General features: G+C 36.5%; 1 pseudogene; it reads right to left on the bottom strand.

Annotated features, from left to right (window-relative positions):
- Positions 1-15,069: 15,069 nt before the first annotated feature.
- On the bottom strand, positions 15,070-17,280 carry LOC113909281 (annotated as a pseudogene).
- Between the last annotated feature and the right edge of the window lie 6,984 nt (positions 17,281-24,264).

Raw genomic sequence — 24,264 nt, 5'->3', positions numbered from 1 at the left:
TAATAATGGAGTAGAAGAAAGAGAAAGTAAGAAAAACAATCCCATTTACAATTGCACCAAAAATAAAATACCTAAAAATAAACTTAATCAAGGAGGTGAAAGACCTATATTCTGAAAACTATGAAACGCTGATGACAGAAATTGAAGACAACATAAACAAATGGGAAGATATTCCATGCTCATGGATCAGAAGAACAAATACTGTTAAAATGTCCATACTACCCAAAGCAATCTACAGATTTAATGCAATCTCTTTCAAAATACCAACAGCATTTTTCACAGAACTAGAATAATCCTTACATTTGTATGGAACCACAAAAGACCTGAATAGCCACAGCAATCTTGAAAAAGAAGAACAAAACTGGGGTATCATAATCCCAGATTTCAAGATATACTACAAAACTATAGTAATCAAAACAGTATGGTACTGGTACAAAAATAGACACATAGATCATCAGAACAGAATAGAGCCCAGAAATAAACCAATGGGTATATGGTCAATTAATCTTTGATAAAGGAGGCAGGAATATGCCTTGGGAAAAAGTCTCTTCAACAAATGGTGTTAGGAAAACTGGAGAGCTACATGCAAAAGAAGGAAACTGGGCCACTTTCTTGCACTATACACAAAAATAAACTCAAAAAGGATTAAAGACCTAAATGTGAGACTCAAAATCTTAAAAATCCTAGAAGAGAGCACCAATAGTAATTTCTCTGACATCAGCTGTAGCAACATTTTTCTAGATATGTTTCATGAGGCAAGGGAAACAAAAGCAAAAATAAACCATTGGGAGTACATCAAAATAAAAGCTTCTGCACAGCAAAGGAAACCATCAACAAAACTAAAACCCAACCCACTGAGTGGGAGAAGATATTTGCAAATGACATATCTGATAAAGGGTTAGTATCCAAACTATATAAAAAACTTACGCAACTCAACACCAAAAAAAATCCCAATTAAAAAATGGGCAGAAGACATGAACAGGTATTTCTCCAAAGAAGACATACAGATGGCCAGCAAACAAATTAAAAGATGTTCAACATCCCTCATCATCAGGGAAATGCAAATCAAAAGCACAATGAGATATCGCCTCACATCTGTTAGAATGGTTAAAATAAAAAACATAAGAAATGACAAGTATTGGTGAGGATGTGGAGAAAAAGTAACTCTCGTGCACTGTTGGCAGAAACGCACACTGGTGCAGCTATAGTAGAAAACAGTATGGAGGTTCCACAAAAAATTAGAAATAAAAGGGGCACCTGGGGGGCTCAGTCAGTTAAGCCTACTACTGTTGATTTCAGCTCAGGTCATGATCTCAGGGTCATGAGCTTTAGCCCTGTGTTGGGCTCTGCACTAGGCATGGAGCCTGCTTAGGATTCTCTCTCTCTCTCCTTCTGCCCCTCACCTACTGCTGGCAACCACTTGCATGCATACTGTCTCTCTCTTTAAAAAAAATTAGAAATACCATGCCTTCCATGAATTCCACTACTGGGTATTTACTCAAAGAAAATAAAAACCCTACATTGAAAAGATAAATGCACCCTTATATTTATGGCAGCATTTAAAATAACCAAATTATGAAAGCAGCCCAAGTGTCCATTGACAAATGAATGGATAAAGATGTGATACACACACACACACACACACACACACACAAAACACACACACACACACACACACACTGGAATATTACTCAGCCATAAAAGAGAATGAAATCATGCCATTTGTAACAACATGGATAGATCTAGAGGAGATAATGCTAAGTGAAATAAATCAGTCAGAGAAAGACAAATACCATATGATTTCACTCAAACATAGAATTAAAAAAAAAAATAAAACAAAGAAACAAAGAAAAAAACCCAGACTCTTAACTATAGAGACAAACTGATGGTTACCAGAGGGGAGGTAGGTAGGGGGATGAGTGAAATAGGTGAAGGGGATTAAGAGTACATTTATTATGATGAGCAGTTTGTAATGTATAGAATTGTTGAGTCACTATATTGTATACCTGAAACTAATGTAACATTGTATGTTAACTATACTGTAATTAAAATTTAAAGAGAGAAAGAAAGAGAGAGAGAGAGAGGACGAAAGGAAGGAGAAAAGCTGTCATTGCTTTTTTCTTTTTGATGGAATAACTCACTACCAAACAGTAATTTGTGTTTCTCAGATTTTTCAAGATTTTATTTATTTATTTATTTATTTATGTATTTATTTATTTAGAGCATGAGCAGAGGGGAGGGGCAGAGGGAGAGGGAGAAGTAGACTCCCCACTAAGCTGGGAGCCCGATTTGGGACTCCATCCCAGGACCCTGGGATCATGGCCTGAGCCAAAGGCAGATGCTTAACCGACTGAGCCACCCAGGTGCCCTCTCAGATTTTTCTATTGTTCCTATAGTTCACCAGTCCCACTCTACCCAGGACAGGAAGTGTGTTTTCCTAAGGTAGTATATTGTACCAAGAATACTGCTGTTGTTCAATGAATATAAAACAATAATTATAGCAAAAATGATTCTGGCACCCTAAATGAGGCTGATACATGGCAATGGAAACATGCAAAGGGAAGAATAAAATAAAAGTACTTATGGTACCTTTTGTTTATTGCTATCAGACACCTATGTTACTTTATTAATTCTCATGTCTTTTAAAGGTTCTGTTATTTTAAAAAAACAAAGGTTCTGTTATTTTCATCTATGATTTGGAGGAAGTAACTGAAGCACAGAAGGACTTTTTGTCTCCTAGTCGAATGGCAAATTAGATGAAAATCCAATAACCACAAGTTACTAGATCCCAAAAACATATTAACCTCATGCCTTTGTAGCTATTTACACATATGTATGTGAGATCTTTCTTTCAAATAAAAAGGAAATATAACCAAGAGAAAATAAAATAAATATTTTGTTTTTAGAGAGCTATAAATTTCAATTAAAAATCCTTAACTAAAATATGTTAGTGTATCTGTTAACCAGTGTAAAAAAAAGTAAAGAAAAATTTAGTAGTCTAAGAATTAGAACAGGGGATAAAATAATCCTGGGATGAGTCCAGTACCTTTTGTTTATCCATGGGTGGATTATCTGCTTTGTGAATTATTCATGACTAATTTTGAATCTTAGAGCTATATTGCCCCACTGCCTGGTTAGCTCCAAGGCCCTTTCCTCCCACTACCCAGCTGGTGTGTGCTCAGGGAAGACAAACTCTTTTTAATATGAATCCAAGCAAAACACAATTAGGAAAGCAAATGTGCTAGAAAAATAATAATATCATGGATTACAAAGCCAAATAGGAAAGATTTGAATGTTGCCTACCTTTTTAAAAAAAATTTTATTGTTATGTTAATCACCATACATTACATCATTAGTTTTTGATGTAGTGTTTCATGATTCATTGTTTGTGTATAGCACCCAGTGCTCCATGCAGAATGTGCCCTCTTTAATACCTATCACCGGGCTAACCCATCCCCCCACCCCCCTCCCCTCTAGAACCCTCAGTTTGTTTTTCAGAGTCCATCTTCTCTCATGGTTCATCTCCCCCTCCGATTCCCCCCCTCATTCTTCCCCTCCTGCTATCTTCTCCTTTTTTTTAAATATATATTGTATTTTTTCTTTCAGAGGTACAGATCTGTGATTCAACAGTCTTGCACAATTCACAGCGCTCACCATAGCACATACCCTCCCCAATGTCTATCACCCAGCCACCCCATCCCTCCCACCCCCCACTGCCTACCTTTTTGAAGTGTCCAACTACTGTTTCCATGTGAGACTTAGGTAACTGAGTTGGGCCAGTCATATCACAAAGAGACCTTTCCTCAATAAGAGAGGTCCCCTTGGTTTGGTTTGGTCACAATAATTGAATTGCAGAGTGTGACCAAAGCATAGCAGTAGCTGCAAGGCTGATTCCTTTCCAGTGCCCTATAGGCTCTCCCAGAAGAAACAGCACCTTCTACCATGAAGAACCATAGCCATAACTTAAGCCACATTTCTCTGCCCTACTAAAATACCCAGAGCTAAAAAGGACCTCATGCCTACATCTGAAAGACTGCAGAGTTCCCAACCACCTCACAGTCCATCCCCCCAAAACACACACACACACACACACACACACACACACACACTCCTCAGAACTTTTGATGCCAAAAAGATTTCACTATAGATTCTGTGGTTTGAGTAGGTTAGCTAGTATACATAAATACTATCATTTTAAATCAAATTCTGTCATATTCATGGATGTTTTACCTACTTTCAAATGATAGAAAGCTTTTAGCAGAGTAGCATCCAAATGATTTACTTCCTCAAAAATTAATGAATTGCATGTACAGGTACAAAGATAAAATATAAATTTCTGTAAAGTTTTCATTATGCAAGAGGACCAATACTTAAAATGCTTTTTAAAAATTAGGAAAATAATACATGCTTATTGCTAAAACATAAATTCTGAACTCTATTATAATTTGATTAATCATTAAATTCACCAAATTATTTCTCCAAATAAACTGACTCAGATGAAAATACTTAAAACATCCATGACAATTTTAGAATATATTTAAATAAGTAATCACTCTTTATATTACAACCTTTCTTTTGCAAACATGGTTTGCAATACTACTTAGTGTTCATATTTAAGTTAATGTTTATTAATAAATTACCATTTGCTGTTACAAGTAGGGTTTCATTAAATGACTCATAATGTAAGGGATCTGAATTAAAGCATGTAATGTACTTCTTATGTATTTTCTTTCTTCTTTTGCAATAACATGCCTAAAGATTAGCACAATTTATTTTCAAGAAATTAATGCTCTTCTTCAGAGTAATAATTATTCTCATTTTGACCTGTTGAACTAGCTTCATATTTACAAAAAATAATTAAGTGTTGATCAGAATGTGGCATCTTCTGAGGCTTTCTAATCACCAGCTCTACCAATCCAGGGCATTTCTTTGCTGACCCAACATAAATATACTTAACTAATGAGTTATAGACTTTTAAGAGCCTTCTCTTTCTGCACTAAATTCTCCTAAGAATTATTTCAAATATTTTTTCTTCATTTCATAGATGCACTTTCTTCTTGTTCTATCTTAATCTTTGATTTTGCTCATTGCTCAAGGGAGCTGATATGGTAATTTTTTTAAAAATTCAAATTAACAGCAAAAAATTGTAACAAAACTCCATCAAGGTTACAGATGTATGCTCACTTCATTTACATTAATTAGAAAACTTCTGTCCCCATTGTAATTTTCTAACAGGAAATGTTTCCTTATGATGCTCTGCAAAATTTCATGTCATTTTTAACAATTTTGAAGCATAGAATATAAAAAAAGGAAAGGACCAAATATATCAACAAATTCAAGCCCATCTTATTTATAGTTATATAGACATGTTAATCAAGGCCCAGAGAAGTAAAGAAATATTCATAAAGTCACACAGCTAGTTAGTATCAAATGGTATACTATTTTTATGTAATTTAAAAAATATATTTCCTATATTTGTTAATCAATTTTAAATTAGTTGTTTATATACACACATACATTCATGAGTTTTATTAATTTTGTCAACTAAAAATTACTGTTCTCTTAATATAATGTTGTATCCTGGATGTGATGATCTAGAACAGAAAGAGGAAATTATTGGCAAAACAGGTGAAATCTGAATAAAGTCAAGAGGTTAGGTAATAGTTACATACCAATGTTCATTTCTTAGTTTTGGCAACTGTACAATGGTAATGTAAGAAGTTAAATTTAGAGGTATTAAAAACAAGACATCAGGCCCAAAATGGAGTTGCTTTTGCTAAGTCACATTACCAAACTAAGGTTTACAGTTTTGAATCTCCCAGAAATGGAATCTTAATCGGGAATCACCTGATCAACACTAGTTAGGTCATCTACCTGATAGACCCCCACCATCCCCGAAAGGAATGGAACTTTGCAATAAACAACTTGCTTTTTTTGTCTATATAACTTGCTTGTTCCCACTTCCTCTGCCTATAAGTCATTCATTTTGTACAGCTTCTCAGAGCTCCTTATCATCTGCTAAATTGCATGCTGGCTGATTCTAACTGATTTTTGCTCAAATAAATTCTTAAAATTGTTAATAAGCCTCAGCTTATCTTTTTTTAAAATATTTTATTTATTTATTTGAGAGTGATAGTGAGACTGAGAGAGAAAGGCCAAGCGGGCAGAGGAAGGGGCACAGGGAGAGGGACAAGCAGACTCCCCACTGAGCAGGGAGCCCAATGCGGGGCTCCATCCCAGGGATCATGACCTGAGCCGAAGGCAGACGGTTAACCAACTGAACCACCTAGGCGCCCCCTCAGTTTATCTTTTAACAGAAGAAACTGAGTGAAGAGTATACAGGAACTCTACTATTTTTGTAACTTCTCTGGAAAACATTCCAATAATTATTTTATATGATTTTATATTAAAATGTTATTTGTGATAATTTAGAATTACAAATAAGGCCATTTATCTTAGACATTTAAAAGAAAAAGAATAAGGTGGGGATGCCTGGGTGGCTCAGTTGGTTAAGCACCTGACTCTTTGTTTCAGCTCAATTATGATCTCGGGGTCCTGGGATCGAGCCCCATGTCGGGCTCTGCACTCAGTGCAGAGTCTGCTTGAAATTCTCTCTGTCCCTCCCACTCATGCTCTTGCTCTCTCTCTTTAAAATAAATAAATAAATCCTTAAAAATTTTTTTGAATTTTACAAAGAATAGGGATTCAGATTTTCTTTATGCAAAAACTACCCTTTTATTACAAGTTGCAATTCCATTTGGAGCCTTATGGATGTCATAAACTGGGTTCTTCTGACTCAGACTCTTGAGTCAGAGACTTAACTACAAGAGATTTATTGGAGAGAGTTCTGAAGAACAATATCTGTTAGGTAGCAAGGGAAGAAGAATTGGCAGAGGGAAGAGTTAAAATATAATGAAGTTGTAACAGAGGCCTCAGCAGATCTGATGGGAAGCTCCTGAGCTGGGATAGTTGTTCAAAGATGTTTCAAAAGGGTCAAGACATTTGTATTCACCATGTTCACAAGTTATTGAAAGTGGGCTACCTTGAGAAGGGGGTACATCTTGAGTAGGCAGTGCACTTTGGTCAGCTGTAATTTCTAGAAAGGGACTCAGCTGTGATCTCTTGGCAGGGAATACCTCTAGCAGCTGGAAGAATGAACACACTGGTCCTGAAAAGGGGAACTGGTTGTTGTGCCACATCAGCCACTAAAATGAAGCCAACTGTTTAGCACAATAATTGGTCACAGGATGAATGTAAAATTAGGCAAGGAGGAAATTTTGCTAGGCACAGGCAGTTAAAGTCAGGTGAATTTTGCTTAAATTGTTCTTGTTCCAAGTACCTTTTCTCTTGAGTTTGTTTGTACCTGTAATTATTTATACATTTTATAACATCTATCCCAAGATGTCAGCTATTGGAACTGGAAAGGAAATTTAGAATAAGTTAAAAAATAAATTCTTTTGGATCTTTAAGAGATATGATTTTAGATGTGAGAAATATGTAAAGAAAATCCACTGAGTTTTCCTAACCAAGGATACAAATCCACACCCCACTCCTATCTTCTACCTTTGTCCCCGTGAAGACATCTTCATTTTCATTAGGTATGGCTAAATTATGTTATGATAACAAACCAATCCCCAAATCTCAGAGGTTTAACACATCAAATCCTATGTGTCCAATATGGGTCAGCAAGGGTACAAAGAAGACTGTCACCCTGTAGTGGCTCCATCTGGAACACATAGATTCTGAGATCACTGCTGAAGAAGTAGAGAAGAATGGGAAAAACACACCTGTTCTTAAAATGCCTAGAATCAGAAATGACATTTTGCCTGATAGTCCATTGTCTAAATCTTGCCACATGGTTCCAACCTAACTGAAAAGCAAACTGGGAAATGTAGAGGAATGCTTGGAGTACTAACAGGCGTTGCCAAAACTGGCTAGTGAACCTTCTGGAATATTCTTATACATAGCTCCAACCCAATAAAAAAAGACTCAATTTATATGTCATTCTCCTTTATTTCATTTCTGGCTAGAGTCTTATCCATCAGTATCATCTCTGAGCAAAGAATAAGGTCAATCTTTGTGCCACACATATTTTTATATCAGCTATATTGGTTAATGAAGCAACAACTTGAACATTCAGTTAACATTTTTAGGAACACACATAAAAGTGCTTTGAAGAGTTGCATAATCATGGGAAGACAACTTTCATTTAAAATATCTTTTGAATTTGTTAGGGAAATTATCTTGATAATTCGAAAGTACTGGGCTTAAAATATGTAGGCAGGCACAATTTATGTTCTGGTTGTTTTATAAGGAGCCACAATGTATTAGGACAAATAGGATTGCAAAAGTTGTCGGCAAATATCCAAAGAGGACATTAGTAAACAGCACCAGAGGGGGAGACTTTAGTACAAATGCACGTATTTCCTTACCATATGGTCCTAGTTTTTAAGTTGAAATGTTTTCCCGTCTGAAAAAAAAATTGCTTCTCTTCCCTGCTAATGGTGCAGAAGACTGGCTTTATAAATTAGAATTACCATTTGTCATGAATACTGGTCACTGGCATATAAGCCTTTTTATTACAGATGGATAAAGTCGTGGCTGAACACCTGGGCCCTGAACTCAGACTGCCTGGGTGCAGTTCTTGGCTATGTCACTTACTATGTCCCTAGGTAATCAGTTAACCTCTCTGTGGCTCAGTTTGTTCATCTGTAAAATGGCCATACTCCATTTTCTACCTAACAGAGTTATGTTGGAACAAAAGAGTTACTATTTTTAAAATGTTTAGTACAGTGCCTGCCACATAGTAAACTCTGTTTACTGTTGTTGTTATCACTACTGTTCAGCCACTTATAAACGGTTTTATAAGAGAAGAAACCTTTACAATGGAGAAGTTAAGTCTAATATAAAACTTATAAAATAATGGTGCCAATATAAAATTTCAAATGCCTAAATAAGTTTTGCCAATATTATTCATTCTTTTCTTTTCCTGAGCCACAGTTTTTCTTTTCCAGTTCTAAGGGAAAATATGCTAGCATATTCTGTTTTTTAACTAATGTATTTTCTCATGTAATAGTTCAAGGAAGCAATTAAGGAATAAAAAAGGACAAGAAGATCTCTGTTTTTCACATAGTGAATTCTACACTGTCCTGCTCTACTCCCACACACATACCAATGTGCTCACTGTTCCACAGCAATACAATGGTTGACACTCTGCCTGGAAAGACAAAGCCTCATAAAAGGAAGGGTAAAGACGAAACAAAAACAAAACAAAAAAACTGAAGGATGTGGAGAATTTCAGGCTCAGAGACACTCTGTAGTCAATGGAAATTAAAGCTATGAAAGGGTGTTCCATTCTACAGTATGTATCCTTCTCTAGCAGGGGAAGGAAGATATGTGATCAAAGCATTTACAGCTTTATAGTCTTCCAGATGAACTTCCATTTCACTAGTAGCCATGAATAGGACTTCTCTTGGTCCTACCAATGTGTAAGCAAGAGAGTTCTACCTTCAAGGGCATTGCCAAGAGCTTGGCACCTGAAAGCCATAAGCATCCTACCTAACTCCAGAACACATATGCTATAGGTTGAATTGTGTCCCCCTAAAATTCATATGTTGAAGTCCTAGTACTTTGCAAGTAACTTTATTTAAAGATAGGCAATTAAGTTAAACTGAACCCATTAAGGTAGACCCTAATCTAATCTGACTGGTGTCTTTATAAGAAGAAATTTGGACACACAAAGAAACACCAGGACGCTTGTGCCCAGAAAAAAAAACATGTGAGGATACAATGAGAAGACTGCCACCTGCAGCCAAAGAGAGAGGCCTCAGAAGATATGAAATCTTGCTCTGAGTCATCCAGCCTCCAGTAATGCAAGAAAATAAATTCTGTCATCTAAGCCAGTCCCTCTGTGGTATCTTGTCATGGCATTCCTCATACAGGAATACAACATATTCTTGGGATTCAGTAAAGCCAATCTATTTGCTTCCTATCCACTCTCTGCCAGGCAATCCCATAATATGTAATATGGTTTGTCTCACTCTCCATTAGTACTTCTGTTGGAGAAAATAAACTAAGTGAAGAATTATATACTTTACTGGTTCACTTCAGAAAAAATATTCTCACTCTGAAACTTTGGAGTGATGATAAACAGTTACATTTATGTTATTTAAACTCTATCATTCATTTATCCGTAATAATTTTTAAATTGGAAGAAGTGAAGTTGAAATTGTATTTAAATTACCATTCTTTGCCCCCTCTATTGTACTCCCCCGAGCTAAGTTTATTAATATCAAAGATTTCTATTCATTCTATGTAAATTTACTAAAGTCTGTTAAATCTCCTGATTGCTGACATTTTAGAGTTTTATACACTTTTTGTCTCTCTTTTGACAAATCACACATACATCTTCAGGGACTCTTATTACAGAGCTAAGTACATTGTCTGACAAAAGCTGAAGAATTTTAATAGATAAATGACAAATTTTAACAAAGAGCTCTACTGAGTTAATTTCTAAAACCGTTTACTGTATGTATAGAAAACTGGCAGAAGTAATTTGATGAAGTGCAGGTTTTCTATACATAATAAAAAGAAAGACAAAATTATTAGTAGATTATTCGATAAGATCCATCTATTTGATGGATAACCACAAAAATAATCTACCAATACAAATATGTCTTCTTGCTTTATTAGGTTCTTTTTTCCCTAGACTAAAAAAAAAGTAATGTCACCAGTTATTAATATCTATCCTTTCCATCACTTAGATTGCTGCCTTAGTGGGATTGAGAATGAATCCAGAAAGGTCAAGTTCAAATAAGAAAAAGAAGCACAGTTCTACTACTGCAAAATCATGACATCCTACACTGTAAAGACAAAAAAGCTTTATAATTTAAATATATACCTCTGGGTAGTTACACTTTCTATTGAATACTTAGTTTACAGTGTGTGTGTGTGTGTGTGTGTGTGTGTGTGTGTGTGTGTGTGTGGTATGAAGGAATGTGCTTGATGGGATCACTGCATGATCTATTCTCTGCAGGTGCTAGCAAGGTCAGAGAGAATAATCATCACAAAGCGAAGTGATTTTCTTCTTTACAAGCTCCTGATGTAAACAGACTGATGAACACAAGATCCTTACTCACTCACATGATATCATACACAATCACAGCTAAATGTTTCTGTCTGTCAAAGCCTGGAGAGTCACTACCAGATCGTTGCCTGATTAGAATATAACCCCAAATGGTATTTCCTTGGTCTTAGTTAGTCAATGCTTATTTTGCAAGATTTCTGAGCTCTGTAATGAAAGATCAAAGATAGTGAGCACTGAGACAAGGTGAAAGTTTAGCCAGCTCAGAAAATGAGCAGGCTGTGTGCATAATCGAGCAGCAACATTACTGAACATTTGTTGACTGAAAAGCAAAAAATAAGTAAATAAAAGACATTTCTTATTTTAAGATCAGAAGTTACATAGCACATTCTTTGGAAAGAGAAGTTTTGTTAAGCATGTGGCACTTAATCTTTGTTCCTAATTTATGCTCATGTTCAAGATATTTTTTATGGACTCCAATTTTACTGCTACATTTATTGCCAGTTAGGCAGCAGCTTTTAGTATATGGAGGCCCCACTAAAAATTCACCTTCTGAGTTTCTTACCCAAGACATTTCAGTCAGAATCTGGACCCAATCTGCCACATCATAGCTAGCAGCAAGTGAGGAGGACTCAAATATCCTGCTGGTATAAACATACTCCTTGACGGAACAGCCGAATAGTCTGGAAGTTTGTATTTCTTCTTTTAAGAAAAAAAAAATCCCTGGGTAAGGAAGGTTCCAGAATACCTTTAAAAAGCTTTATATACTTTCTGGGAATGTTAAGTAATTATTTTTACCTAAAAAATGTAATTATGAAATGACACAAATCTATAAAATTTACAAATAAGTCAGATCAGAAGGGAATGGGAGACAGTTTCCTATCATTTAGTATAGTATTTTCTTCTAATAATTAGATCTTAACCTGTGCAATGTATTACTATGCTTAAGAACTATGAACAGTAAAGCAGGCTCTTGTTTTTAAGACGTTGTGGAAAATAAGATGGAAAATTGTAGCAGCTGAGTTATAGTCCACTCCAAACATATGCCAAGTCTTTGTTTTGGTGTCAATATCACTATCTAACTAAACACTAAAATATAGGCAAGTGAAAGATAAAGTACAGTGATCTACATCATATGTGAATATGGATTAAATAAAGTACCATATATCCTATTTGCTATTAAAAACAAAATAGACTAGCAATATTTTTTCTCTTGTAGTCTCACTGCCAAAAAATGTATCCAACATATATGCAACTAACGAATCCTTGAACACTACATCAAAAACTAACGATGTCTTGTATGGTGGCTAACTTAATATAATAATTAAAGAACATCACATTATCATAGCATAATCTATGGTTACATCAGAAATGATGGGTATATTTTTAAAAGTTTTTTAATGGTACCCTTCTCAGTTCATAGATTTTTACCTAATAGCAAGCTGCATCAGTTTCCCAGAGTCAAAGAGCAGTTTTCAGTAGTCTGAACTTTTGATTGATCTGAGCCATGTTTAGCTTTAATCTATCCTTGCACATGACTAAGAAAAGAGATGTTCTATCAGATTCTGTCCTTGTCGCTTCAAGTCTTTCTCTGTGTGCATCTAGAGTGGGAAAAGTTTTCAAATCCAAGTAGGGTCAGGATTTAACCCTTATTTGGATTTCATTGTGACTGACTGAGGGAGGACATGCAACCTCCACAAAAGAATGGGTCAAGACCTAGCAGAAAATAGAGGATTTAGGTGGGGTTGTGACTCTTGGCTTGAGCAAATACAGAGTTAATGGCTTGGAAACGGATTTCAACTTACTTTGGTATGAAACTCAGTGCTGAGTCACAGATGACCCAGAGCTGACAGCTCCAAACAAGGATGGGTTGGGAGCAGGGCAGAAAAGGAAGTTGATGCTATGTGGAGAACAACAGCAGGAGCTTGATGCAGGGCTGGAAGAGATAGAGTGTGTTGTGAGCTGGGGAAGAGCAGATGCGGTGTGACTGTCAGCCTACTGGCTAATTACAAAATACTGGTTTGTTAAACCTGAGCTCTAAGAGAAAAGTCCTTAATGTGTACAATCTGACAGAAAGGACAATCAATTATTTTTTTCATATGAACACTTTCTGAATTCTTCCATAATGCCACTTTTATTTATTAACTATATGTTTCTATGTCTTGAAATGATAAGAAACATCATTTCCTCTAAACAAGGAAAATATTTCCAGAAAATTTTCAAAATAAATTACCAATTAGAATTTTGAATGAGATTAACTTGCTAGAGTGCCTCACAGAACACAAGAACACAGAAAATCATGTTACTTACTGGATCACCAGTTTATGTAAAAAATATAATTAAGGGCGCCTGGGTGGCTCAGTTGGTTAAGCGACTGCCTTCGGCTCAGGTCATGATCCTGGAGTCCCGGGATCGAGTCCCACATCGGGCTCCCTGCTCAGCAGGGAGTCTGCTTCTCCCTCTGACCCTCTTCCCTCTCGTGCTCTCTCTCTCTCATTCTCTCTCTCTCAAATAAATAAATAAAATCTTTAAAAAATATATAATTAAGGAACTGCCAGATGGAAGAGTTGCACAGGTCAAGATATGGGGAAGAGATGCAGAGCTTCCATGCATGCCATCTCCAGGTGTGCCCCTCTCCCCACATCTCCAAGTGCCCACCAACCCAGAAGCTCTCTGAATCCTCTCCTTTGGGTTTTTATGGAGGTTTCATGACATAGGCATGATTGATGAAATCATTGGCCATTGGTCCTTAATCTCAATCTCCAGTCCCTTTCTCCTCCCAAGAAGCAGGGAGTGGGACTGAAAGTTCCAAATCTCTGCTTATAAGGTTAGTTCTTCAGGTAACCAACCCCCATCCTTAGGTGCTTCCAAAAGTCACCTCATTCACGTAACAAAAAACACATTTACTGTTCTCTTTACTTAGGAAATTCCAAGGGTTTTAGTTCTGTACCAGAAACAGGGACAAAGACTAAATATATATTTCTTATTATATATCACAGACCCCCTCCCAGCGGCATGATTCCATCTGCTTTATAGAAGCAATAGTTTAATGTTGACAGATTTGGGATCACATGCACCATGGATAAAATACTGCACTAAAGCATTGCTTGGCGATTCACTTTTCACTCTGTTGAAAGGTAGACCGTATTTATCAAATCACTCCCGCCTGATTTACTTATTATTATTAGTGGTGGTGGTGGTGGTGGTGGTGGTGGTAGTAGTAGTCACAGTAGAACTATTGCTTGAATGGCAGGAGGTTGGTTTGATTTTTGTTTTGCTTTGTTTTTATAGCTTTGTATATAGAAGAGATATACCTAAACAAGAGGTCTTCATTCTGTTCTTTCCCTGTAAATAATTCACTGACTTGAATATTCCTATTACCAAGATAGGAATATCTTCTAGATAACTATAAAATGTCTAATCATTGCAACCACTGTCCACTTTGGATCAGAAGTGAAAGGCATCTTATTAACTCCTCTTAGGCTATATTAGATATATTTTAAATTTACTTGCAATGTTGTCAATTATTATATTTTTCTGCAGAGGTGCCTTAAGGCAGTAGTTTTCTGAAAATAATTTATTAAGAAAATATTGAACATTAGGAAATGAAAATATTTTTTCTCTTAAGGGCAACAAATCCAAAATAGCAGCCTAAAACTATTGGCATAGGCTAACAGGTAATGATGGTAATGATGTTACCTGATTTCTGAAATTGAAAAATTAGTTCTGGGGAGAAATTGCTAATGTTCATTATTTTTCTGTCTCATTTTTAATTGCAATGGAAGAAAATGAAATGAACCAGGAATTCAGGGATTGACAAAATGGCATACATAAAAAGAGCTCAAACTCATGATAAAAATATGAAAAATGTCTAGATAGAAGAAATCTCAGATTATATGGATCAAGTTCTTTTTTTTTTTTTTTTGACACTGGCTGAAAGACAACTTTTTATTACTTTCATGTACAGAAAATTCAAAAGCGTCCACTCAGCCCAGTTTGGTGGCCAGTTCTTTAGCCTTTGCCTTTTCCAGCTTGGTGATGTGAGCCACAGATTTCGGACCCAGGATGCTGCCTCCCCAGTGGCAGCAGATCTCATCGTATCTGTCATTGTAATTGGTCCTGATGGCTTCACCCAGCTTTGCCTGAGCTCCTCTGTCTTCCGAGTTGACCTGTGTGAAGGTGACAGTGGTGCAGTTCTTCCTGAGGACAGACGCCCCAGCCGGGCCTTCCCCTTGATAATGCAGTAGGGAACCCCCATCTTATGGCACAGGGCAGGCAGGAAAACCACCAGCTCAATGGGATCCACATCATGTGCAATCACTACCAGCTGAGACTTCCTCTTTTCCACCAAAGTGGTGACAGTGTTAACCCCAGCTCAAAGGAAAGGCCGCCTCTTAGTGGGGACATCCCCTTTGCCTGCAGCTTTCTTCTCAGCCCAGGCCAACAATCTCTGCTTCTTCTCCTGCTTTGTCTCTGGTCTGTACTTGTGGGCCAGCTTAAGCAGTTGAGTAGCTGTCTGGTGGTCCAAGGCCTGGGTGAACTGGTTAATCGTGGGAGGCACTTTTAGATGTTCATAGAGAATAGCCCTCTGCCGCTGCAGCCAGATGTAGCAGGGGCATTTGACAAAGGGGGTGAGGTCCCTTTGGGGCTGGATGTTCTGTCCGATGCCAAAATTCTTGGGCCTCTTCTCAAACAGAGGATTGACCACCTTCCTGGCCTCCTGCTTCTTCATGACAGGAGGGGCTGGGGCCACCTTCTTCCCCTTCGCCTTCTTCCCTTTCGGTATCTTGGGCTGCTGGAGGAGGTCAAGTTCTGCTTCTTGTTAATGAGGCAACTAAGACTCCAATCTTATTTTCATCATTTCTTTACTTTCCATTCTTTCCTCAGCCTCTCCAATCAGGCTGTTTTCCACACTATCCCACTGAAACCTCGTCCAGGACCATCACTGACACCTATCGTTTGCCAAAACCGATGATCTCTTTGCAGAATGTGACAGAGTTGCCCACTGCCTCATTATAGGCATATTCTCTTCACTTAACTTATGGGACACCACAGTGGTTTTTTCCTCCTTCCTTACTGATTCTTCTCCATTTCCTTTGCAGGCTCCTCTTTTTATGTTAGAGAGCCCTGACTCAGTTCTTGGTATTCTCTTTGCTATCTACAGTCATTCTACAAACTCTTCTAGCCCCATGACCTTAAATATATATGTAAATGCTGATGGTGTCTAAATCCTTTCCACCATTACAGATTTCTCCCCTGGGACCTAGATTTTGATATGTAGTTACCAACTTAGCATTCCTTTTCTGTTGTCTAATACACATCTAATACATTTCATACACTTAATCTAAGTTGGACCTTTTTTTCTCACCTCTCCCCACCGTCTCTAGCATTCCTCACTACAGCAAATAATGCTGCTATTCATCCATTTGCTCAGACCAGAATCCTTGGAGTCATTTAAAGATTTCAATCAATTTTATATCTCTCCTCTACAGAGAAATTACTGATGGTTTCTCATCCCATTCATGATAAAAGTCAAAGCCACTGCCATGACTTATGAAATCCTGTGTACTCTGATCCTTGCCTAATTTTCTACCATGATTTTCATTCGTTCTCTGCTTAGTTCTCACTCTTGCTTTAATGCTAGCCACCAAATTTATTTTTACTTCAGGTCCTTTGTGTTTGCTATTCTCTCTTTCCTGAAAATTCTTCCTAAGATCTTTACATGGTTCTACCTGCCTAGCTTCTTTTACATTTCTGTTCATATTCTAGCTCCTCAGACAGGCCTTCACTGATCACCCAATAAGGAAATACTGTCTACCTTCCCTACCAGAGACTGTCAGTATCATTATCCTCCTTTATGTTTCTTAACAGCATTTGAAACTGCTTGACATATACTGTGTATTTACTTGTTTATTCTATGTTTCCTGACTGGATTGTATGCTTGAGGGCAAGGTCTTCCTCTTGTTCAGCACTATATTCACAGTGTTACAAGAGTGTCTTAAACACAGGTTGTTCTCAGTAAATATTTGTAGCGTGAATGAACGATGAATGAATGAATGAAGTATATTACTTGAATGTTCTACTTGACTCAGTTCAGCAATTAGTTTTGGAAGCAATGGTGTTTCCCAGAGTGTGGGGAATTTGTGGTCACTGTGTTTGTCATCATCACTCTTTAGAAGATGGCTCCCCACTTCCATCACTTCCTCTCCTCCCTCCTCCTTACCTACCCTCTCATACACAGGGTCAGTATAATCCCTGCCTTTCTTCAGCAACCCTCTACTACTACTTCTTTAGATATATAAACATATGGGACAGTAGAATAAAGCTGCTCTTGTTTCGCTGTGAGTGGTGGTGGCATTACAGGCTAGATGGAAGAACTTTAGCTCAGAACTCTGTAGTCCCTGTCCTACATGATAGATTTTGTTGGCCACCTACAGAGTGTTTCTCAACTTCTCTGTGCCTGGCCAAAACAAGTACGGCATCTCAGTTTCTATGAGTTCACCCTCCCTCCGTCCTTTCCAAAGTTTCTGATTTTTTTTTTACCACTGCTGCTGCTGCACATTTCTTTAAAAAACTCATAACAGAAAACTGAGTTCCCAAACAAAATCCTATACCATATGTAAAAGAGCATGTCCCTCTCTCAACTGGAGGTGTATTTTGAAATAAGAAAGTAACAGCTCAGCAGTCATTTGCCATAGCTTGCTGAGTAAGCTGGGCTCAGGTTAAAAGGGGGTTATAGGCTGCCAGCCAAAACACTGACAGCATTGCTGAATTCAGAGATTCAGAAACTCTATATGTCCCAAGGATTCTCTGTGGATGCCATTAATTACACTCCCTTCTGCTCTATCATTGAGAGTATCTCAATTCAGTTACCTCACATGGATCAAAACAAATATGAATTTTAACCTTAGAACTTGTTAAATTCTGTTTGAAAAAATATTCAGCACTCACAAAAAGATCATGGAAAAGTAATGCCATCAGACTGAAATGAAATCAGAAATGGACATAATCACACGTGTTTTGCATCAAATCTCTCATCAATTTGGATGAAAGATGATTTATATAGAGTATGTGGGTCATGATTGAGCCAGTGGTAACTCCTGATGATGTTAGAGATGTAGTTATTAGGAGTAATAACAATAAAATTAAAAGAAATCAAAGGGAAATAACTTCAAAAGTATATAGTGTATATGTTACAAAGTGGCTAAGAATGGTCAACACTAGAGACTTAAATTGTTATTTTTCACTTCAATTTTTATACAAGTCCTTGCAACTGAGAAGGAGTTCAGTGAGGGCTCCTTGATTCCAAGGCTACATGTAGATGAGTCTATGTTACTCATTATAATGATATCATTCATTGTCATGTATGATTCTGTGAGTAGTAAAGGTTTTTGTTTTTTCTTAAGCATCCTACTTATTTCTTATAAAACTTCTGATGACAAGAGTTCTTCAGGTCTTCCCCCCCCCAATAATATACCAATGCAGCAAACTCTGACAGGTTTCAAAGTAAAGTTGCATTCTGTCAGAGCTTTTAAGCTGTCCCCAATCTGAAACTTGGAGACATTTCAATCAGCATTTATATTTAAAAAATTCACGCATCCTAAGAAAATCTTTTGCCTTCATGTACTTAAAGAGTATCCAAATATAATGTTATTTCCTATTAGAAACAACATTTAAAAGGATAATTGAAAATGAAGTTTGCCTTGTGAATCAACACTTACTTTTGGGATCTTTACCTAAGATATTTAAAAAGTAAATGCACAATTTGTTATCACTATAATCGAGTAGATAATTTTTTTCCACAAGGTTACATCTGTTTACGCTATTTTATTATCTGTTGAATGGTGCGATATGAAGTCTCTTTATTGCAGTTTAGCTAAAGAAGTACCATGCCTGTGATGGAGCTGTCAATCAGCATTTAGTCATACAGTATCTATTTCTATCCCTGTTCTTCTTAGCACAGAAGGGCTATTATAGTCTACATTACGGCATAGCTACTTTGGATATAGATATCCTTGAGGGGCAGGATTTATTTTGAAAGAAGATACTCAACATAACATGACACATCATTCAGACATCTTTAAAAGTACACATGCAGGTATTTCAAAGCAAAATATAGCAGAGGCTAATTTTAAACATTTAACATTTTGTGACTGCATTTCCTTTTTTTCTTACTTTAATAGCATTGAAAAAGGCCAAATGGGGTCATGTGACTTTTCTGTAATTGAAAATGTCTATTTAAAGCAATCCCTGTGCAGACCTTTGTGGCATTATCACCTATGAAGGGCTACCTTTTGTAGGATGCTATGCATGTCAAAATTAATAAGAGAGAACCATTCAAGGCCAAAGAGAAAGAAAAATAGTGCTGAAATGCATTTATAAACACCTGAAAAGTGAAACTTTTCCAGCTGTCCAATAATATATATTTCCAAGTACACTAGCATATATGGAATATGACTAAAAATTAACGAGACTGATTACAAACCACAAACATGAAAATCAGTCATGCAGCTGTATACCACACTGGATGTGCTTCCAGATGTGATGATAAAAATGGATACAACCTTTTAAAGCTTGAGCTTTGGATATGCTGTGCATGTGGCACTCATTAGCTAAGCAAATGGATGTTAATCTTTATGACAGTCGATTGCTGTGCTGCATTCCTACAGAGAGCTTATCAGCTGGTCTGACCCGATCATCAAGACCATCATGACTTAATTTACAGGAGGATTATTTTCCTTCCCCTGCAATTCCATGGATTTAAAATGCACAAGAAAGTTTTTTGAAAGAAATGGCTGAAGCATTTAAACTTTCCTATTCTCCATAGCTCTGCAGTAAATAGGTAATGGCATAAAAAGGTTTAGATTCATAGATTCCATTAGGAACTCAGCAAGATTAAATATCTAATTTCTCATGTTCAACACTGAAAAATTAACCTCATTTTCACAACTGATTTGATTTCCATTGACTAGTTAAAGATGCTCATATAAGAAAAGATTTAGTCTTTCAAAAGAAAAGGCATTTTCAATCCATACCATAGAAACTGTATCTTTAGTCAATAAATGGTTAGAAGAGAATTATCATGTCATAGCTTAGGAAGAATCAGAAGCCTCTCTAGTGCCCTAACAATTATTACTACTCTTAGCAAAGTCATCATATTACCACATTTGCCTACATACTCATGGTATTACCATCAGGAAACTTGTTGCTTTGGGCTACCTTGGGCTAATTTTAAAAGGCATGATAGAATACCAGATCTACCCCTCTGAAACTGAGTGCTTGACATGCTAGACATAATGCAGAAAGAGGCAATTCAAACTTCTCACATAACTCTGCCAGCACACATCAACCTATTCGACAGCAACTTCTGTTTCTTAGGCAATTTTAGCTGGAGACAACTATTGTGCCAATATTTTCTCTTTGTGATGTGCTTCAGTGTCCCCCAGGGGTGGCAGATACCAACAAGCCACATGTGTATTCTAATAATAACAGTTAGATAGAAACTGAAGATGGTCTCTTCAGAAAAAGACTGAATCATCTCTATTTTTGGTAAAAGCCTAGAGTATCATGAGCACTTAATTAATGAGTTCATGAAAGTAAGTAAATCACTTCTTTCCAGAGTTTTAGGTGCTTTGGAAGTAGGTTTAACTCATTCAGTTTAGTATGAAACTATTTAATGTTCTGAAATTTACACTATGCTTTTTTGGTGGTCTGGATTAAGAGCTTTTCATAATGTCTGACACTTCCATGGAAAAATCATGAATAATGCCTAGATCACTAAATATTAATGAAAAAATCCTAAAATTCAAAAACAGTAAGGTATTGTTTTTAAATCAATCTATGAAGAAAATTTAACTCCAAATTGTGAGACATTCATTGACTATTTATGGGTAGAGTGGATCATGATAGGCAATATGGAAAAATAAAAGATGAATGAGGCAGATCGTTCTCTCTTAAGAAATGATAATGAGCCGAATGGCCTGTGATAGGTGGTACAGTGAGAGCCTTGGAGGGCAGAGGCAGGAGGGTTGGACTGGGGATGAAGAGCAGGAAGAAGCAACTTTAGCAACTCCAGCACAGCTTCTACCCAAGTGTATTCTACAGAATATATGATTCAATACTAGATTCTTAACCAACTGAGCCACCCAGGCACCCCTCCAATACTATATTCTTAAATATATCACTTCCTACCACCCTTCATGTGCTAATATTTATTATGGTTCTTCACAAACAGGTTCTAACATGCAGCAAAGGGTCAAATATTTTTGACCCCTGCTTTATTTTCTTCAAAGAATATCTCTTGATATAAGTCTTCTATTAAAAAAAAATCACCTTGGGAAATAAAGTTCTACTGATACTAGTTTTGAGATGCAAAGCTAAAGACCAGAAAAATAAGTAAGTTTTGACATTAGATTATATGAGAGATATTTTAGATCTGAGCTAGAGTAGGGACATTGGGGGGGAAATGATAAAAATTCAAGAGGTATTTTAAAAGTAGAATGACATTGGGGAGGGTATGTGCTATGGTGAGCGCTGTGAATTGTGTAAGACTGTTGAATCACAGACCTGTACCTCTGAAACAAATAATACATTATATGTTAAAAAAAAAAAAAAGATAGCAGGAAGGGAAAAATGCAGGGGGGGAAATCGGAGGGGGAGATGAACCATGAGAGAAGATGGACTCTGAGAAACAAACTGAGGGTTCTAGAGGAGAGGGGGGTGGGGCATGGGTTAGCCTGGTGATGGGTATTAAAAAGGGCACATTCTGCGTGGAGCATTGGGTGTTATACGCAAACAATGAACCATGGAACACTACATCAAAAACTAATGATGTAATGTATGGTCATTAACATAACAATAAAAATTATTTAAAAAAAACTAATGATGTAATGTGTGGTGATTAGCATAACATAATAAATAAATAAAATAAACCAATTGAAAACTCAAAAAAAATTAGTAAGACAGTTGTATGGCAGTGTTTAGCAGGCAGAGAGAGGTGCAGGGTTATAAGTGAAACTTGGGAATCACTCACATAGAAATAAATCATGATGTTGCCAGGGCTGATGAGGTCCCAGAGTCTGTGAAGGGTGAGAAGAGAAGAGAATTCTATCTCTTAACTTTGGCGGTCTGCCTGCTTAGAAGGACCAGATATAGTGAAAAGAGCTTTCTTAGTAAACTAAAAAATAGATAAAACAAAATAGGCATCTAAGGAAACTTTAGGACAATGGGAATTAATTTGGGGGAGAGTTTCAAGGGACAGGTTGGTTGGGGAAAAGACTAAAAAGATAGGAGTGTAGGAAGTTCGGCATTAACACTGTTGGAAACAGAATCCTGTTGGCAAAGCTTCTTGGAGTAAAAAAGAGACAATGAATACAGAGTTTTTTTCCACCAGAGTGGATGAAAAACTCCCGAGGAGAATACTGGGTTGAAAAGTAAGGTCTTATTGTTGTGTCTTTGCTTTTTTTTTCTTCAGTTTTTATTTTGGGGGTATGACTTTACTGAGTTTATAGACTAAGAAAGGGCCTTCTGAGAGGGAGACGTTGGGGATAGAGAAGATGTAGAAGAGCTGTAAAATTCTGATTGAGAATTGATTATAATTCTTATGTTTAGTGAACATAGAAAACATAGAAATTAACAATAATTATTGTATTGGATATTACATGCAACGAAATAGAAAAAGTAGCTTTGAAAATCAACTTTGTTTATTTAGAAGCTAACTAAGCCCTTTCTAATTTCTGGATGTTTTAATGGCCAATCAATATAACTTTTCATCCATAATATGAAAATATAATACCTGTTGTGTCTAGCCACAGCTAATTATTATAAAACAAAAAAAGAGATTTTAAAAGCTCCATGGCAGGAGAAAAATAGCAGATCTCATGGAAGATACCACAAACTTCTATCTATTTAGTCAATCAGCCATTATTTTTTGAACATGTATTATGTGTAAGTACTCTGCTACATGGTGTGAAAGATACAAACAATTACAAACAAGATCCATATTCAAAGATCTTATAATTAATATGGCGAGACAAATCATACACATGTAAAATGCATCTGGCACTCAGAAGAATGCCAGCCTCCATGTTTGGGAACATAGCTTTGAATCAAGTGGGAAAAACACTCTGCATAGGAAAAATATCTGCCTTGCCCAAGTACTTCACTTCATAAGAAAGAATCTTGGACCTTTATCATTTTATTATTTATTACTATTTTGCCAAGAAGTTATGTGAATAGACTCATTTGAATAAATCCATAAAATTTATAATTTAAAAATCTTTATGGATTGACACTTTAATTATTATGAAATTTCTTTATGGCAATACTACTTGTCATAAACTTTACTTTGTTTGATATAAATATAGTTACACCAGTTGTACATTTTTTGATGTTTTCATGGTATGTCTTTTTACACCCTTTCTCTTTTAACTTTTTTACAAATTTACATTTAACATGTGTCTTCTGTAAGCAGCATATATTTTACTTAGAGTATTTAATTCACTTAAATTTAATATAACTACTGATATATATTTTTTAATTTGTTACTTGAGTATAGTTGACACAAAGTTACATTAGTTTCAGGTGTACAACATAGTGATTCAACTTCTCTGTATGTTATGCTATGCTTAACACAAGTGCAGCTACCATCTGTCATCATACAGTGCCATTACAATATCATTGACTATATTTCTTTTTTTAAAATTTTTTATTGTTATGTTAATCACCATACATTACATCATTTGTTTTGGTGTAGTGTTCCATGATTCATTGTTTGTTCATAACACCCAGTGCTCCATGCAGAATGTGCCCTCTTTAATACCCATCACCAGGCTAACCCATCCCCCTCCCCTCCTCCCCTCTAGAAACCTCAGTTTGTTTTTCAGAGTCCATCATCTCTCCTGGTTCGTCTCCCCCTCTTTTTTTATATTTATATTTACATTTATATTTATATTTATATTTATAGGCCTTTGATTCCTAGGACTTATTCATTCCATAACTGGAAGCCTGTATCTCCCACTCCCCTTCACCCATTTTGCCCAGCTTTGGCCCCCCACCCCTCTGGAAACCACCAATTTGCTCTCTGTATTTACAGGTCTAATTCTGCTTCTTGTTTATTTATTGATTTGCTTTGTTTTTTAGATTCCACATATGAATGAAACCAAATAGTGTGGCCAACAGAT

This window comes from Zalophus californianus, chromosome 6, assembly GCF_009762305.2.
Source record: "Zalophus californianus isolate mZalCal1 chromosome 6, mZalCal1.pri.v2, whole genome shotgun sequence".
Lineage (NCBI taxonomy): Eukaryota > Metazoa > Chordata > Mammalia > Carnivora > Otariidae > Zalophus > Zalophus californianus.
This window is presented reverse-complemented; position numbering and strand designations above follow the sequence as displayed.